The 20,888-nt window shown below is 35.4% G+C and overlaps 1 protein-coding gene across 1 annotated transcript in view; it reads left to right on the forward strand.

The window, feature by feature from the left end:
* The window catches only part of RIN3 (Ras and Rab interactor 3), a 157,052-nt gene that overhangs the window by 64,950 nt on the left and 71,214 nt on the right, over positions 1-20,888 (forward strand). The window lies entirely within an intron of this gene.

Genomic DNA, 20,888 nt, shown 5'->3' on the forward strand with positions numbered 1-20,888 from the left:
GGTCAGAGGATATGGACATTTTAGTCATTTTATTTGCATACCTCCAAATTGATTTCCAAAATGGTTGAAGTGATTCTCATTGCTCCACCAACAATGCCCTTGTGTGTCTACCTTCCCACAACTGCCCCAACATTACTTATTCTCATCTTTAACATCAGGCCCGCTAAGTGGAGAAATAGAGTACAAGGAGTCACCTTCTTAAAATCAAATCCAATCTCAGATACTTAATATCTGGGTCACTTAAATCTGTTTGCCTCAGTTTCTTCATTTGTAAAGTGAGCTAGAAAAGGTCATCGCAAACCACCCCACTATCTGCCAAGAAAACCCCAAATAGGGTCACAAAAAGTTTGACATGACTGAACAAACTGACTTCTTACAAGACAATGTAGAATAGAGAAACGAATGCTAGATATAGAATTAACTTTGTGTTTATATTATATATATTTTGAATAGACGTATGTGTACTTTTATCTTGCCTTTGAGGGCAAGTACTGTCATTTTTGCCACTGAATATATATCTTCTCGTATAACAAGGTGAGACAATAGCTGCCACCAAAGCTCTTAAAATCTCATTAGGGAGATGTGCATGTGAAAAGTAAAAATAATAATAATAATAATAATAAGGGCTTACTATTTATGTGAGACAGGAAGGTAGATAGTGCAATAGCTGAAGCACTGGATTTGGAGTGAGGAAGATCTGAGTTCAAATACAGCCTCAGACACTAGAAGTGTCATCTGGAGCAAGTTACTTCTCTACTATCTGAGTCGGTTTCTTTATCCCTCAAAATGGGGAAAATAATGCTGTCTACTTTAGAGTTGTGGTGAGGATCAAATAAGGTAATATTTGTAAAGTGCTATGTGAATGCTTCCTGTGATCATCATCATTATTAATTATCCCTCTACCAACACATACACCAGCTATCCTAGAATAAGTAAACCTCATAACTGACAAACCAAATTTGGTAAAGTGTTAGGAGCATTGGTAAAGAGAGCTCAAAACTACTATCAAAAAGGGCAGCTAGATGGCTCAGTGGATAGAGCATTAACTCTGAAGTCAGGGGGACCTGAGTTCAAATCTGATTTCAGACACTTAACATTTCCTAGCTGTGTGACCCTGGACAAGTCACTTAACCCCAATTGCCTCAGTAAAAAAAAAAAAAAAAAAAAAAAAAAAAAAAAAAAAAAAAAAAAGTAAAAATACTATCAAAATGCAAAGAATTATTGTTATTATTCTTTGGTTCACTAGAAAATTTCTTCACTATCTCATCATTTTATGATGACTTCTTAAAAGGCACATCAGAGAAACACAGGGTCTGACAAAGCCCACCAAGGTAAAAAAGACTGAGTATGAACCTAGAATCCAAGAAGCAGAAGAGGCTCTCTTGGGCAACGAGGTGACACAGTGGATGGAAGGCTGCACTTGAAATCAGGAAAACCTCTGTTCAGATCCAGCCTTCCGACATTTATTTGCTATGTGACCCCAAAGAAGTGATTGAGTCTCTTTCTTCTTCAGTGTTCTCAACTATAAAATGGGTAGAATAAGATCACTTACCTCTCAGGGTTGCTGAGAGGTTCAAATATTTGTAAAATACATTGTAAAGCTGAAAGCCTCATTTAAACATCCAGAATGTTGGCCACCAGAGAGAGAGAAAGGGGGATTCTACATTAATGAAGAATAAGCACCTTTGAATCAATGTTTTTTAGTTTGTTTTGTACAGAATGTTGGTGCTTGGGAGAACATCTGGTGAGAGAGATAATTGTGATTGTCTCATGGCAATCCAGATAACCATGGCACAGTTGGACCTTGGAGCCAGATCTATTACCTCTATGTCCCATTCTTTGTCGTGTACCAACCTTCCTATTAGTCTGAGGCAGGAACATATGTATGTGAAATAGGCATCTTGTTCCTTACAATGGATGTAATTTCCCCAGACTCTTGTGTAACTTCTCCAAGAACCTGATTTACTCTTCTTAACCTTGTTGAACTATTAATAAATACTTTGGCTTCAAAAACAGCTAATTTCTTTCTCTCTTCATAAATTAAATTTTCATTAAGTGAGATAGTCTCTCTAGTCCCTCCTCTTCCGCTATCTGTTGCTGCAATTTGTTACCAAGAATAAATGACAACTGACATTTATATGGCAAGAGTTTATTATCACTTGATGTTCATAACAATCCAGTACAGCAAGTGCTATTATTATCTTAATTTTACAGATGGAGAAAATGAATGAGGTTTTACCAGGGCCATATAGCTAGAAAGCACTGGAGGAAAGATTTTAAACTCAGATCTTTCTGAACATAGGTTCAGATAGTAGAAGTAATTGCAACTCCACAAATAGTCATCAAATATTTATTGAAAGTTTTATATGTTCTGCACCATGGTAAGCAATGATATGGGTAGATAACACAGGTTCACGACTGGAATATGGTAGCAGTACCAATAGAAAGAAACAACACACACATGAAAATTTAGTTTACAACATTAGGATAGTATGAGAGGTTAAACTACTCCATTTAGTTCTGAGTACCTTGTTTTAAAAAGAACATTAATATACTGGAGCAGTCAGAAAATAAACAATATAGCAAGAATGCTAGAAATCTATATCATGAGCATAGGCTATGAGGGAAATATTTTCTCTCTTATATTTATAACCATAGATCCAAGATTTTCTTTTTTCCTGAGGCAATTGAGGTTAAGTGACTTGCCTGGGGTCACCCAGCTAGGAAGAGTATTAAGTATCTGAGACTAGATTTGAACTTGGGTCCTCCTGACTTTAGGGCTAATTAGTGCTCTATCTACTGCACCATCTAGCTTCCTTTCCCATTTCATTCTTCTCTGCTAGATCAAATCAGCCCAAGAATAGGGCTGATAATGAAATTGGATTAGAATTTTATCCTCAATTTTGTTCAGACCCCACCCAAGTGAGGAAACCTATTGTGTTCTACTTAAGATTAGGTTTATCTAAATTGCCTCAGGGATGGGGGGGGTCTGAGAGTAAGGGGGACAAGGTCAAATTCTTGTCCCCCATCCCCAAGAATAGGTCCACCTCTCATTATAATATTCATTCTTCTTATTAATCATTAACCAATCAGCCATCTGTCAAGAACTAACCACTCTTCCAAGGGCATGTAAGGGTCAATAGGCTGCCATGATCCATATTTGTTTACTTACTACCATAATTTAATAAAATGATTAGTTACCTAGAAATTATGTTTCTTGAACTTTTTTTCATGTCAGAACTGAAGGAATTGGGAATGTTTAGTCAGGAGAAGAGAAGAATGAGGGGAATTTTGTTCTTAAATTGTTTCAGTTCATATCCAACTCTCTGATCCCATTTGGGATTTTCTTGGCAAAGATATTATTAGTGGCTTGCCATTTCCTTCTTAGCTCATTTGACAGATAAGAAAACTGGAGTAAAAAGGGTTAAATGAATTGTCCAGGACATACACCTAATACATGTCAGAGGCCACATTTGAACTCAGGTCCTCCTGGCTCCTGCACTCTCTCCACTGCCCTCAGGAGTGCATACAATAGCTATAGATTTGAAGGGCTATATTTTGATTTAATCTGATTAGTCTGGCCTCAGACAGAAAGCTGAAAGTAATAGTTAAAAATTATAAGGAGGCTGACAGTGTAAAGTAAAGCTAACAATAATAAGAGCTATCCCAGAGTGGACACAGGACAGTGAATTCATTTTCACCTGGAAGTCTTTAAAGAGTTAGAAATAAGGTGGCAAAAAATATAGAATATTGGTCTCAGAGGCAAAAGAAGCTTTAGATTCTGCCTCCAAAACTTACATTCTGAAATCAGTTCTCTCATTAAAAAAAAAAAGACATATACAGCACTGATATTGGTTCATCAACAAGCATTTCTTAGTCAATTATGATGTGGCAGGCACAACAAGATTTAATGAGATAATGTATATGAAGAATTTTAAATGATATGTTAATGTCCAATATTATTAAAGCAAAGCTAGGCAGCCCCGCTTGGTCTCTGAGGGTAGGACTAAGAAAGCAGAAAAGAAGCAAATTCAGGTGTGATATAAGAAAATACTTCCCAATGAATGGAAAACCACTTATTAATAACTTACTGTGTGCCAAACAGTGTGATAAGCTATTGGGTAGGGATACCAACAGAGAACTGAAAAGTCAAAGCACTCATATTTTAGGTGGGGGAGAAAAATCCATAAAAGAAAGTTTAACTTTAGAGCAGATGGAAAAGCCCAGAAATTGGAGGGGTACAGTAGATGTCCTTTGTCATCCTTCATAAAATCACTTGTGTACTTATAGTGAGGGGAACTCACTATCTTATATGGCACTTTATCAACTAATACCATAGCAAAAATTGGATTATCTGATAACCCATTACTAATTTTTTTTTCTCATGTAGAAAACAGGAACTTGAGAAGATAGAACAGAGAAAAGGAAAGCTTTGATAATTATGGGGAAAAAAGGTCCAAAACATAGAATATTCACCAAACTTATAATAATACTTAATAATAAAACCACCATTAACAACTAGCATATATAATGCTTTAAGTTTTTTGCAAAGCATTTTAAAAACATTAAATCATTTCTTTCCATCTCCAAATCCTAATCTTTGATCAAATCCTATATTGAGAAAAATTGCTAAATATGATCTCCTCTGATCCTCACAACCACTCTGGGAGGTGGGTGCTATTACTATCCCCATTTTACAGATGAGGAAATTGAGACTGATAGTGGTAAATGACTTGACCAGGGTCTCAGTATATGAGGCCAGATTTGAATTCCAGTTTTCTTGACTCCATCTATCTTTGTATCACAAGGGTTCAGAACAGTGGCTGGTCCATGGTAAGAGCTGTGTATGCTGATTGATTGATTAATTGTTATCACAAATATATATCAAAATTGTGATTTGAACCCAAATATATTTAAATCTGGCATTTATTTTGTTATACCAGTTTGACTTTCCAGTCTTATGTCGTTAATTAAAGAGCAAGTTTCATTATATTGGTGCCTGATTGTGTTTGATGGTATGTGTTTTGATACAGTTTCCTTCCCTCTGTCCCCCATTCAAGCTTCATATTGGGGTTTATAGTTTTTGATAGCATGTGTTTTGTTACAATTTCCTCCCTCTTGCCCTCATCCATTTTGTTATTCTCATAAAAACTAAGTAAGGTAAATAGATTTACTCTGTGTGCATCGGCTTGTTGGGAAGTCAAGATAGTTCTTCTGAGGAATGCAAATGGCTTATTTCTTTTGCAAAATGCAAAACCAGGACAAATCTATCAGTTTTACTTTATGCCCCATGAAATGCCTCCTCACCTCTTTGGACCTCAATGACTCAAAATTGTTTCCCTGAGGAAGTAAAAGAACCAGTCATAGTGAATTCAGAGTACAAATCACAGTACCCACAATTCTGCCCACATAGTTTCACAAATAGGAAGTTGTGTTCATCTTTGGAGCAGTTGCATGGCTTAGTGGAAAATGCATTGGACTGAAAGTAAAGGAGACTTGAATTCTAATTTTCCCCTTAACTCCAATACTAACTTGCAGTGTAAAGGTAAGCAATTCACTAACTAGGATTCATGCAGTGTAAATGTAAGCAATTCACTAACTAGGATTCATGCTCTGGACTTCAATTTTCTTATATTAAAAATGAAGATAATAACATCACATCATCTTTTTATGGGATTATTGTGAGTATCAAATGAGGGCATAGACTCAGAATCATTGTGGGAAGTCAAAAGAATTTTTAAAGATGTAAGGAATCATTTTTTGAGAAAATGTCTTAATCCTAATCCCATGTGTCCTAAAAATCCAGAGTGTGATGCTTTCCTCCATTCTCCACACAACAATCAATAATTGGAAAGCTGCTTTTTCTTGTTTCTTTTTCTCCTTAAAACTAAAGCATTCAAAGAAAAGGTTTTTTGGAAAGTACCTATTAAATGGACCAGCAGGTTACAGCATTATAGTTCTTTCTCTATCCATATGTCTGGAGGATCAGAATCCTTTGTATTTTAGGGAGCTGGAAATCCTAATCCTTTTATATATGATTGCTTTTCACAATATTATGTTGTTACTTCCCTCTTCAATCTTGTTTCTCACTGTGGAAACTTTCTGGATTACTTAGTGGAATTTTCCCCAATGGAATGTTCCTTCAATTCACTCATCATCCTTGTTCCAAGCTCACTTTGCTTTTTCTTAGTACCTGTGAAAATAGTGTTTAACTATAATCCTAGAACCACAGAATATTTTAAATAGATTTTTATTGATATTTTTGTTTTTGACACTTTATTTCTCCTGGTATCTTTTCCACTCGCCCCTTCAAGAGAGTTGTACCTTATAACAAAGATGTTTTTTAGTTGCAAAAAGAAAAAGAGGCAATAGATAAAAATAATTTAGTAAGCCTATAACATCAAAAAAAGTCTGGCATTATATGTTAATAATAGAAGCAACAGAAGGTGTTGTCTAGTACAATCTACTATTTAAAATGGTTATTAACTATAAGCTATGTGCTGTGTGCTCAGGACTAGAGGAGATGTAGAATTTTGAGAAGACATAGTCTGTGCCTTCATGGTGCTTATATTCTGAGGGTAGGAGACACAAACAAAAATAGCTATAATCAGGGATATAGCCTTCTGGCTATAGTCAACTAGAATTCAGTTTCCATGTTAGCTTTTACACCTTGAAAATCAGTAAAAGCTGCAAATCAAAGCTTGATTTATTATTGTGTTGCTTGCCTCAACTTAATAAAATGATGGAGAAAATGTCAAAAATACAGAGTAAACTTAAAAAGTATATTGCGAGGCAGCTAGGTGGTGCAGTGGATAGAGCACCAGCCCTGAAATCAGGAGGACTTGAGTTCAAAATGGCCTCAGACACTTAACACTTCCTAGCTGTGTGACCCTGGGCAAGTCACTTACCCCCAATTACCTCAGGAAAAAAAAAGTATATTGTGTATATTTTTTCCCAGAGAACTGATTGTTAAATATTTACCAGTAAGCCAATATTAATATAGAATATGTATATAACACATAGCCACAGTACTCACAATATTAATACATAGTATTAATGCTAAGTATAATTAGTATAATGTGTAGACTGTGTGATCTATCCAGCATGGGGATATTCAGCTTCCTCTTTAAAAATGAACATTTAATTTGTAGACTCTATTCTCTATTAACCAAGAATAAGAGTCAAAACTACTGAATCCTAATATAGGGTGGGAAAGAGTTGCATACACCATTTTTATACCAGTGTTACTTTCTGAAATTCTAGAAAGTTCCCCTGGAGGAAGGAGAATTTTTTAAGAGAACAGGAGAGGGAAGTAAGATAGATGCATTCTGAACAATTTATACCTTTAACTCCTGTTGTATTTCCTTTCCTCTTTTAACAGAGGATGTATTTAATATAAAGTACTTTGGAATTACCCTATGAGTCCCATAAAATATGATATTATAGTCAAAGAATCATCATTTCATTTTTTTTCATCATTCTATTAAAGAGAAATAGTAATACTTTTAGTCAGCTCAAGAAGACTTAATTGAATTGAAGAGCATTCAGAGATAGTGGGGAAAAAACAAAAAGCACATTCAATTTGGAATAAGAAAACCAGAGATCCATGTCTATGTTACTAATTTAACTAGCTTTGTGATTTGGAGGAATTCATTAGCTTCCCCAATTAGGGGATTGGGCCAGTTAATCCCTAAGATCTTTCCTAACTCCCAACATTCTGTTTTATAAAATAGCATTCTATTTTCTAATTCTAATGTCCAACATGTCCTATCATTCTAGGCTCTAAGTAAGCTCCCCTTTGAGGGTCCCACTTAAGGGACCTTACTGTTCATTATGATTTACCAGAAGATATTTATGGAGCTCCCCCATAGATAGATATTGTGATAAAATTCTTTGAAAATAATACCCACAAAATTGTTCTTGGTTTGAAACTTTTTTTTTTTTTAAGAAGGGAAGTTAGACACATTTGTTGGTTTTGAGGACATGTAGGAGAGAGAAGAAGAATTGTTTTCTTATGTGTAACTAGTAGTAAATTAGAATATGACCCTAGTAGTTATGTAAGAATTATGGGTTTGTTGGATATTTTGGAGTGAGGTAATGTAGCATGTCTAATCAAGTAAGGTGTCATTATCCTAAAGCCATGCAAAAGATTGGTAGTCTCATCCAAGGCTATTTCACTAAGACTTTGGCTAGTTGGTTTATGAGTAGTAGATTAGGAATCAGATGTCACAGATCTAGTGACCATATTTAACACTTATTGATTCATCTCTGCAGTATTTTACAGTCACAGATTGCTTTCGTAGTGCTGTATCATCACAGTCCTAAGGTGGAGCTCACTGTTAGTTTAACACAAAATTGCCCTGCAACTGGATTAAAAATTCAACAGACATGTTACTTGGATTTTGATGGCATTACATTACATGCCTTTCAAGGGGCAGGTAGGTGAAGAATTAGGTAAAGTAGCAGACTTGGAGTCAGGAAAACTCATCTCCCTGAGTCCAAATCTGGCCCCAGATACTTCCTAGCTGTGTGACCCTAGGCAAGTCATTTAACCCTGTTTGCCTCAGTTTCTTCATCTATAAAATGATCTGGAGATGGAAATGGCCAACCACTGCAGTTTCTTTGCCAAGAAAATTCCAAATAGAGCCACAAAGAGTTAGAGCCAATTAAAACAACTGAAAAACAACAATAAAACCCCTTCCTGGGAAGGAGTATGGATTGGTAGCACTATTTCCATGTAAAAGGATTATATTTCATCTCTCCTTTCCAAACTCAATCTTTGATCAGGTAGAGCAAAATAATGTTCCTCAGAATAAATCTCAAGCATCCCAGGAACCCCTAAACTGTGGGCTTGGATTGAAAGACAAAAACTGTTCCTAGCGAACTGAAACATATCAGGTGCAGATAATTAAGACCATTGGGGCATTGCTGATCTTCCCATAGCTTTATTTCCTCCCCAGCACTTTTGGGGCCCTACTCTCATTGGGAAAAAATCTCTTTATTCTTGGCTACTCTTTAGGCATCTTCAGCATTTTGTAATTTGCAAATCTGTTAGTTGTCCATCCTCCTGTTTTGACACTCCCTGCAGGAGTCCTGGTCTCTCCATTGATAGTTAATATATTGTTCCTGTTTTCAGACTCTTAAATTCCAATCCAGACACTTCTTAAATATGAAATAGAATCATATGAGAAAAAGACCCTGTATTCAGACTGAGGAGTTAGGGGCTGTAACAGTCCAAGCTGAAAGCATCAGAGATTCTGAGGTGACAGAGAACTTTTAGTCCAACAAAGAAGGCAAATAGACAAATTTTTCTGGAATGAAAATGACATGTTGGACAATTTTAATTTTAAAATGATTAAGAACTGAATTTGGAAAAGGGGAAGAGCATATTTTAGTCTGAAAATATGATACTCCATAATGAAGTTTATAACAGAATAAAATTTCTCCAGAATTGTATAAGTTTTTTTTTTTTGTTTTGTTTGTTTGTTTTTGCTGAGGCAATTTGGGATTAAATAACTTGCCCAGAGTCCCACAGCTAGGAAGTGTTAAGTCTCTGAGGACAGATTTGAACTCAGGTCCTCCTGACTTCAGGGCTGGTGCTCTATCTACTGGGACTTCCTATTTTTGGATGGAAAAAAAAAAAACCCCAACAACCCCAAGATCTAGAAGAATAAAATGATTTGCTCAAGTGGTAAATCTGAGATTTAAATCCAAATCTCTTGACTATAGCACCCTCTGTATTCCTTTCCACATCTAGTGCTACTAGAGACTGTGTGATCTTTAAAAAGTCCTCTTTCCCTGTTGGGATGATGGTTATATCATTTACAAAAAAAAGAAATAATATCCCCCTTTCTTAGTATGCACAAAGTCTTATATATGTCATATAGACACAAAACTCCAGACCCACTGTGCCCTATAGTACCACCTACCCTCTGCTTCACACTTACACTATTTTCAGTTACCTGATGGATCAGGTCTATCTCCACTCAGCTGTCCCTCTGATCTTTTTAAAAGAGCAGGTTTGACCATGTCACCTTTAGCCTTCTTCTCTTATTCAGTAAACTCTAATGGTTTCATATTATCTCCAGTTTCAAATATAAAATTCTGTTTGGCTTTTAAATTTTCATATAACTTGTCTCATGTATTACTCTCTGCCACATACCTTGTGATACATGGTTCCTGGATTCTTAGCTATTCCTTGAAGAAGAAACTTCTCTTACCTGAACATTTTCACTGGCTGCCCCCATGCTTCTTTATCAACACCTGTCTTTCTGTCAGAAGCTTCTCCTGGTCCTCTTTATTTTTAATGCCTTCCCTCTGAGATTTTATCTCGAATTTATCCTGATCTATGTCTTGTTAGTACATGATTGTTTGTATATTTTCTCCTTCATTAGACAGAGACCTCTTTGAAAGTTATTTCCTGCATTTCCTATATTTCCTCATTATTTAACATAGTACCTGGCTTTAGGTGCTTTAAAAATGTTTATTGAGATGCTACTTAGATGAATATGATATAGTAGTTATCAATCTCAGAGAAGGCGGCAATAATAATTGACTATATGTATGAATTTCCTCTCATGACCTGAAATGCCTAAATAGTCAAATTCTTTCAATAGCTTTGAACTAAATCATGAGATTTAATGGAACTGTAGAACTTCACTAGCAGAGAAAGAGGAATATGGCATCTCTAAGTAGACTTTGAAGTCTCAGGAACCAAAACTAAACCTTTGAGTAAGAAAGGGAAATCATCTGAAATGTCCATTCTCTGTGGGGTGGGGTGGGGCAGGTGGGAAACCACACCAAGTAGTGGTTGTCATGGCAACCTCAAAATCTTGTGTTATGGGGAATCTTTAAAAAAAAAAAAAAAAATACAAAAACTATGTCTCTGAGCCCAAACAGAGCCCAGAAGTATCAGTCAACCCCTGGTTATTTGTTTTTGGTATTTTTTTTTTTTTTTTTTGAAGAGGTATGTGCCTATGTGAAATAGGACCTGTCATTTCATTGACAATGAATTGACACCTTCTTTACAATTTACTAGTCTTAAAAACTTGCCTGAGGTACGGAGATTAAATGACTTGCTAAGGATTACATAGCCAAGAAGTGACAGGAATAGGACATCATAGAGCAAAATTTCACGGAATTACAATGGAATTTTAAGAAATTCTAACTTCCGTAATAATTGCAAGGGGCCTCATGGCTATTTAGTCCAATCCAGATGAAATCCCCATTAACAAACTAGCATCTGGTTATCCAGCCTCTGCTTGAAGTTTTCCAGAGATAATTTTTTTTTTAATTTAACAGAAATTGATTTTTATCTGCCTTCAATCCCTTTCCTTAGAGAAAAAAAAAGAGAGAGAGAGAGAGAGGAAAAAAAACAACACCCTTATAATAATTATGGATAGTTAAGCCAAACAAATCCCCACATTAGCCATGTCCAAAAACATATGTCTCTTTCTACATCCTGAGTCCATTTATGAAGAGGAAAGAATAGGAAGTTTATCATCTCTCCTCTGGAACTGAGGTTATTCATGATATTAAGAATAAATTTGTGGGCAAGCTAAGATTTTTGCAGTGGATTCAACATCAGTTCTGCAATCAGGAGGATCTGAGTTCAAATCCAGCCTAAGACATTTACTAGCTGTGAGACTCAGTGCAAGTCACTTAATCCTCCTCCCTCCTCCACCCCCCAAAAAAGATTAAATTTGTTTTTAGCAACTTGGATTTGTTGCTTTCACTTTTGCCTCCAGGACTAAAAAGAACAAGCCTAATCCTTCCTTCATTATAGAAAAATATTGCATCCCAGAGTCTTCTGTTTGCTAAACTAAGCTCATTTTGTTCAACAAATCCTTATTTGACCTGAACTCAGATTATTCTTTCTAACTCCAAGGCTAGGTCTTTATTCACTATGCTATGTTTCCTTTTTGCAGTTTGATTAAGGTTTTTAAAATAGGAGTTGATTATAATCTGATATGGGTTGATTTGGGCTTGAGGAGTTTGGGATTTAGGATTCACTTGCAGGAGGACTTCTAAAGAAACAGTAGTCAGTTCCTTCAAGGAAGGAACTTGGGAAAATGGGCTTTACATGTAGTATGACCCAGTGCACAACAAAAACTCAATTTCTCACCTCCACCCTCTTCCTGAAGACCAACAGCCAACCCAATTCTCTCTGAAATACCTTTAGTAATAAGAGCTTTAGCTTCTCATCCCTTCAACCCAAACTCCTTTTCTCTGGTGAAAAAGCAAAGTGCTAATATCAGTTGCCTGGCATCCCTGTAAGGGAAGAAAAAATATTACTGAAGCTTAATTTGTTGCTGTCCAGTGAAGTAGGACTCTTTATGACCCCACATGAGGTTTTCTTGACAAAGATATTAAGGTGGTTTGCCATCATTTCCTTCTCTAGTGGATTAAGGCAAATAGAAATTAAATGGCTTGCCCAGGCTCCCAAAGTAATTATCTGAGACCAGATTTGAATTCAGAATTTGAATCCTGACTCCAGGCCCAATGCTCTAAACCTGGGCTACCTAGCTACTTCTAAAACTTATTAATTTCCCACAAATTTAGCACTGTTTTCTGGGGTAAACAGCATGGTGGCCCTTATTAGAAGCCAGTATGAAACAAGTTTAAGTCAGATACATAATTTATGATGGCCGACATGAAAGATGTCACAACCTTAGGTAACTCTATAAGACTGTAAGTTATAGATAAAGTGCTGAAATTCATTGGTAGAGGGAATTTCCTTACTTGGTAATTCCCTATAACAATAAAATCAAAGGTCCAGTCTTATCCCCATTTTTTCTTTATTTTATAGAGTTTAGACAGTTTTCACCTGGCCAACACAGGTAAACAACAAAATTACTGAATTTAAAATAGGAATTTTCAGGTTTGAGTCATTGTTCTTCCCCTTTAAATGTGTGATATTAAGGAAGTCATTTCATCCAAACTTGGTTTTCTCATCTGTAAAATGGTAGGCTTGAACTAAGTGATCTGTAAGGTTGCTTCTAGCTCTAATTTTTTTTTTTCTGTGTAATTTTATTTTATTTTAATAGCATTTTCTTTTTTCTTTTTTTTACATTATTTTATTATTAATTTTTTTATTATTAAAAAAATTATTATTGTTTTTTTAAAAGTCATCCCTCTGCAGCAAGTTATCATTCTATTCAAAGTTTTAGAAAGTAGGCTACCATGTGCTATATATCATATTACAATACTAACCTATAATTATAACATTTTTTGACAGTACATATGCACAGGTAATTTTTTTACAACATTATCCCTTGTACTCCCTTCTGTTACAAATTTTTCCCCTCCTTCCCTCCACCCCCTCCCCTAGATGGCAGGCATTCCCATACATATTAAATATGTTATAGTATATCCTAGATACAATATATATGTGCAGAACTGAATTTTGTTGTTATTGTTGTTGTTGCAAAGGAAGAATTGGATTCGGAAGGTAAAAATAATCTGGAGAGAAAAACAAAAAATGCTCACAGTTTACACTCATTTCCCAGTGTTCCTTTTCTGTATGTAGCTGATTCTGTCCATCATTGATCAATTGGAATTGGATTAGCTCTTCTCTATGTTGAAGATATCCACTTCCATCAGAATACATCCTCATATAGTATGTATTCTGATGGAAGTGGATATCTTCAACATTTTATTTTTTCAAATACATGCACAGATAATTTTCAACATTTATCTTTGCAAAACTTTGTGTTCCAAATTTTTTTCCCTTTCTCTCCTTTCCCTCCAAAACAGCAAGCAATATAAGTTAAATATGTGTATTTCTTCTCAATATATTTCCATATTCATCAAGAAAAGTCCCATCAAAAGAAAAAAAAAAAACCAAGCAAACAAATAACAATATAAAAAAAAGGTAAAAATAATATGCTTTGATGCACATTCGGTCTCCATAGTTCTCTCTTTGGATGTGGATGGTATTTTCCATCCCTATTCTAGTGAAATTGCCTTGCATCACCACATTGTTGAAAAGAGCTAAGTCCTTTACAGTTGACCATCATATAATCTTATTACTATGTACAATATTCTTCTGGTTCTGCTTACTTCACTAAGCATCAGTTCATATAAGTCTTTCTGGGCTTTTCTGAAATCAGCCTGCTCATCATTTCTTGTAAAGCAATAATATTCCATTACATGCCTATACCATAACTTTTTTTAGCCATTCCCCAAATGATGGGGATCCACTCAATTTCCAGTTCCTTGCCATTACAAAAAGAGCTGCTAGAAACATTTTTGCACATGTGGGTCTTTTTCCTTCTTTTATGATCTCTTTGGGATACAGACCCAATAGAGACAGTGCAAAAGTATATGCACAGTTTTATAGTCCTTGATCATAGTTCTAAATTGCTTTCCAGAATGGTTAGATCATTTCATAACTCCCCCAACAAAGTATTAGTGTCTCAGTTTTCATATATCCTTCCAATATTTATCATTATCTTTTCCTGTCCTCTTAGCCGATCTGAATAGTGTGAAATAGTTGTCTTAATTTGCATTTCTCTAATCAATAATGAGGTGGAGTAATGAGAGATAATGAGGGGTTCTGGATGACTCCTGGATAGGAGTGTATAGATGGAATTGCCCTCTACAGTAAATAGGAAGGCAGGACAGGGGAAGATTTAGGGAGAAAGATGATAGATTTGGTTCCAGACAGGGTTAGCTTAAGATATCCAATTTGAGATTTCTGAAAGACTGCAGGAGATGCAATGTTGGAGATCAACAGAGTTTGGGGCAGGAACAGTAGATATGAGAATCATCAGCATAGAAATGGTAATTAAATCTTTGGGAGCTGATGAGATCACTAAGGGAGGGAAAAGAGAAGAGGGTCCAAGACAGAATCCTGAAGTACATCTATGGTTCAAAGCAGGAGCATCCCACAAAGATGGCAGAGAAGAAATAATCAGATAGGAGAACCAAGAGAATGGTGTCTTCTAAGACTTACAGAATAGACTAAAGAGAAGAAGGTGAAAAGAGATCAAGGACAAGGAGAATACCGAAAAGGTCATTGTATTTGACAAGTAAGAGATGATGGTAACTGGAAAGAGCGGTTTTGGTGAAATGATAAGGTCAGAAACCAGATTCTAAGGGATTAAAAGGAGAACTAGAAGAGAGAAAGTGGAGGAACCTATTGTAGTCCACTTTTACAAGAACTTTAGCTATAAAGGGAAAAAGAGCTAGAAAATGATACTTAGCAGAGGCAGAAGAATCAAATGAGTATTTTTCAGAATGGGCTATGTCAATAGATACTATTGAACGAGCGAGTAGAATAATGAAGATTATTGAGAGAACAGAAATGACTGAGATTGAACTAAAATTAATTTAAACAATAACCCCAAAATCATCACCTATTATATGTTACCAACAAAATCCAGAAAGGAAGAGAAAATACTCCAAATTTTTAATATTAAAAAATAAATGCAAATTAAAGCAATTATTTGATTCTACTTCCCATCCTTCAAATTAATCAATGTGGCAGGTGAAAGATGAAATGACCAAGGAATCGAAGATTCTATCACCTAAGCATATTGTTCTATTAAGCAGTACCTAGCAATTATACAATCAAGACCAGATTTATTCAGTTTAGGCCTAGACCTCAAATACAAAGGAAAGATTACATTTTTACACATTAAAAATAATCAAATTACACTAGTTAATTAAAAGGAAATAATACAACATTAGGTAATCTGATTTCTAATTGGAGGAAAGTTTAGGGACTTTCCAAGTGGGAGGGAGAGAGTGACTAGGTTAATTCCCTGAAATCAGAAAAGGAGGTGTGCCATTTCCCCCCAAGTGTCTATAAACAATCAAAGGAACATGGAAACAAAAATCATTTGATAAGTATGGGGCCAATTTTTAGATAAGACATATGAGTTGCTTGAGATGTACAATTGTGAGAAAACTCATTGTATTAATTTTTGAATTTAACAGGATTTATAGTCAGCATAACCTAGGTCTTTACTTAAGGGTCTCTGAGAGGGAGGTAAAGGTAGTCTGGTTTCCTATCCATATAGGATTATGTTCAAACAATACAATAAGGTTTTCTTCCAATTCCCACAATTATATAGAATTTTCTCATGAGAGAGAATTTGGACTAGATTCATAAATGGAAAGGAAGCTGAGATAGCTCCAGAATTGAGTCATAAAATGGAGTCAGTACGATACACTCAACTCCTACAATTAACTACTTGCTTCCTAATCATGTTCATTTCCTTAATTTCCTTACCAAGATAACAAAAAAAGAAAATCATACTTGCCTGAGGTAGTGAAGGAAAACAGGAACACTAATGAACTATTGATGTGAATTTTCTAACTATCCTGAAAAGCCATTTGAAATCATACTTAAAGAGTCACTAAATTTTGCATACTCTTTACCCACCAATAGCAGTAGTCTACTCCAAAGAGATCATGGAATGCAAAAAACACCGCCCCCCCTCCCCCCAATAGCATTTTTGGTTGTAGTGAAGACCTAGATACTACAGGGATACCCATCAATTTAGAGCAGCTAGGTAATTAGAGGGCTGAACCTAGAATTAGGAAGACCTGAATTCAAATTCAGCTTCAAACACTTATCAGCTGTGTGACCTTGGGCAAGTCATTTAACTGTTTGCTTCAATTTTCTCATCAATAAAATGAGTTGGAGAAGGAATTGTTAGACCACTCCAATATCTTTATCAAGAAAAACCCCAATGGAGTCATGAAGAGTCAGATGTGATTGATACAACTGGACAGCAACAACAACCCATTAATTTGGGAAACCATGAACAAATTATGGCATTTGGCTGTAAAGGAACATTATAGTGTTATAAGAAATGATGATTAAAATTGATTCAGATTAAGCTGAGAAGACTGTGAACTGATGCAGAATAAAGTAAAAAGAAGCAATGACTACAACGTAAAGAAAAACAACTCCCAAAATTCAGTAGCTCTGATCAATCCAACGGTCAACTCCAGAGGACAATTAATGGATAAGTTTCCCATCTTTTGACAGAGATGTGGAACATGACATTTTTAGTTCTACCCAATCTTTGGATTTTTTTTTTTTTTTTATGACTATACTTAACTGTCACAAAAGAGGCCTTTTATGGAGGCAAGACAGGAAATTTTAGTACTAATAGTGATGGCAAAATGGGAAGGAGGCCTAACAAGAATGTTACCCCATTATTGCCTGTTATTCTATTTATTTGAGTATTGCTTGAAATGCTTGTTACAGTAATTAAAGAAAAAAGTTGAGGGAATTCTCAGAAAATGCAGAATTAGACAATACTTTTTCACAGAACGTTAAAGATTCAACTAAAAGTAATTGAAACATCTCAAATATTACATGAAGCAGCTAGGTGAGACAAATTGATAAAGTGCTGAGTTTCAATCAGGAAGACTCATCTTTCTGAGTTCAGATGTGGCCTCAGACCCTTACTGATCCTGGGCAAGTAACTTAACTGCCTGCCTCAGTTTCCTCAATTGTAAAATGAGCTTGAGAAAAAATTGGCAAACTGCTCCAGTATCTTTGCCAAGAAAACCCCAAATGGGTTCATAAAGAGTCAAAGATAAGTAAAACAACAACAAAAATATTATGGGCAGCCCTCTTTTTTTGTTTTGTTTTTAATATGTAACAAATTCAACATGGTAATTCCAAAAATGTCCTTCTTATCTATGTTTCCCTTTAGATTTCCTTCTGTACTTTTGGGGAACATTTTCTAGGTCTCAAAATAAATTGCCAAATTTGTGTAAGAATGAAAAAGTGCTCTTGCCATCACAGAATTCTTCCTGCAATGTGGATTCTAATCCTGGTTCTTCCACTTACTGTGCTATCAGTCAAGTCATTTCTCTCTTGACCTGTTTCTCCTCTGCTATAAAGTGGGCTGTGCATCTTCAGCCATAACATTCTTTGGCCTGAGGTCTTTTCCAGCTCTTAACATTTGGTTATTCTCATCTCTCAGGCTATTAGGATTATCAGGACTTTATCCTATGGTGCCAAATTAATGACAACACTTAAAATCCTTTGGAAATAATAGAGTTTAACACCTAGTTAGCAAGAAGAATTATCTAGGGGGGGAAAAAAACCCAAACCTTCCCTATGTTAGGCTGGAATGATCCTGTTTTAACCCTTTCCTAATTTTCCACTCACAATCTATGGATGAAATTTTTTTTTTTTTTTTTTAACACTGATGGTATATTGTCTGTTTTACCCACCTGGCAGTGTTCCCCCAAATTCAACTGAGGGTGCTATGTGCCTCAAAAACAAAAATTCTTATAGTTTTAGATTCTAAATACTAATTAGTTAACATTTATATTGTTCTTTAAAGTTTTCAAAAGACTTTACAAAAAATTATCACATTGGATCTTCACTCTGGAAGGTGCTATTATTATTTTCCCCATTTTTACAAATGGGGAAACTGAGACAACTAGAAGTTAAAGGACTTGCCCAGAGTCATAAAGCTTGTGTGTATAATCAGTTTTGAATTCGTCTTTCTGACTTTAAGCTCATGATGGACTCATTTAATTGTTTTTCAGTTATGTCTGTCTTGGCAAGGATACTGGAGCGGTATTTCCTTTGTATTTCCTTGTCCACCTCATTTACAAATAAGGAAACTGAGGCAAACTGGATTAAGTGACTTTTAACTCGGGAAGATGAATCTTCCGTACTCCAGACCCCGCGCTCTCTCCGCTGAAGCACAGAAATATTTATAAAATATTTTCTCTTTTTCATCGCACTTCCACTGCATTAGAAACTTAAATGTTTGGAAGCACTTGAGTCATATTAAACATCGCCACCAGGTGGAGCTTGTATATACTACCCTGTGGTCCTAGGTCAGGGTCTGGTGAATTATGTAACAGCTGTGTAATATAGAATTTCCAGCTCTTAAAACGATACCAGAAAATTAAAACCAAATCATGGGATCCTGTCTAAGAGCTCTTTCAGCTCTAAATCTATAATCCCATGATGTTTCTGACTCCAGGCACACTTAAGATGGCTTCTCTCATTATGTTAGAAGATTTATTTTTTTCCTACCTAATTAATGATGTTCTCCATATTGTAGATACCATTTCCTTACTTACTAGTTATACTCTATGAAGAAATCCTAGAGACTGAGCTAGAATGGCACTATGGAAGATACAGAGAAGATTACGCATATTCCCTGCCCTCCAGGAGTTTATAATCTACTTGGGAAAATGAAATTATACAATGTAATAAAAATGTGACTCCCTAATCCTCTAGTTCTACAGTAGTCCTTCCATCTAGCATTACTTTTTTTTTTTTTTTTTTTTTTTTTAAATTAAAGCGTTTTATTTTTCACAATATAGGCATGGACAATTCTTCAACATTAGCAAAATCTTGTGTTCCAATTCCTTCCCTCCTTCCTCCATCCCCTCCCCTAGTAGAAATATATGTTATATCCAATATATGCGTACATATTTATACAATTATCTTGCCACACACAAAAAATCAAATCAAAACAAAAAATGAGAAACAGAATAAAATGTAAGCAAACAAAACACTTATGTTGTGAACCATACTTAGTTCCCACAGTCCTTTCTGGGTGTACATGGCTCTCTTCATCACTGAACAATTGGAATTGGTCTAAATCATCTCATTGTTGAAGAGAGCCATGTCCATCCATCTAGCACTACTTAATCTCCACTTATAGCCTCAAGTCCTCCCTTAGATGTTGAAATTCAACTTAATGAAATAAACCTTTATCAAATGTTCCTATATTCAAAGCTCTGTATCCTATGCTTGGGAGCTACTCTCAAAAAGACTTCTGTAATCACAGAGTTTATAATCTAATTCTGTCTAGTTGGGGATAGGACAAAAATAAAGATATCCAAAATATCCAATTATGTGTTATCAAGGTAAATCTCTCTATGCTATGTGAGATCTAAAAGGAAGGGTTATTCTTAATTGTCAGGAATCAGGAAAAGTTTCACAGAAGTAAATGTAGAAATTTAGGATGGCACGACTTAGGAGACAGAGAAAAACCAAGAAAAACCAAGAAAGAAAGTGATGAGCCAATCTATGCCCCCCAAAAATGAATTTTGCATAAAGAAGTGCAGATTGAAGACTAATCCATTATTTTTGTTGTCATTCAGTTGTGTTAGTCATATCCTACTCATCATGACCTCTTTTGAGGGTTTTTTTTTTGGCAAAGATACTAGAGTAGTTTGCCGTTTCCTTCTCCAGCTCATTTTATAGATGAGGAAACTGAGGCAAACAGAATTAAGTGATTTGCCCAGGGTCATACAGCTAGTTAAGTGTTTGAGGTCAATTTTGAACTCAGGAAGATGAATTATGGCTCCAGCCCCAGTGCTCTATCCAGTCTGCCACTTAATGGTCCAAATCAGGTGTTTAAGTAAAGGAAATATAAAGAGATGTATTCTGGCTAATACTCTGGGCTTGACTTTATGTTATGCTTCTAGTAACTGGAGTCTAAGTTCCTTAATTGCTATATATTTATCATAAAGTTATTTTTAAAGTATTTTTTAAATGTTCCATAATGATCAAAAGGACATAGCCTCTGGGATTAAATATAGACTCCTCTGTTTAGCTTTTGAGGCCTTTAATAACTTCATTAGGTATTAGTTCCTTTTTTTGAAATCTGCCATTCAAATTGTCCTTTTTCTCTGTTCCTCATACAGGATAGTCCATCGCCCATCTCCATGCCTTTGTATTCATTGTCTCTCATGCCTAGAATTCTTTCCCTCCTTATTTCTGCTTCTTGGAATCCCTCATTTTATTTTATCTTATTATTTTTTTTTTTTTTTTTTAGTTTTCAACATTCACTTTTATAGGATTTTGAATTTTAATTTATTTTCTTCCTCTCTCCTTTCTCTTTCTCCTCCTCAAAACAGGAAGCAATCTGATATAGGTTATACAC

The sequence above is a fragment of the Sminthopsis crassicaudata genome, chromosome 2 (genome assembly GCF_048593235.1).
Source record: "Sminthopsis crassicaudata isolate SCR6 chromosome 2, ASM4859323v1, whole genome shotgun sequence".
Lineage (NCBI taxonomy): Eukaryota > Metazoa > Chordata > Mammalia > Dasyuromorphia > Dasyuridae > Sminthopsis > Sminthopsis crassicaudata.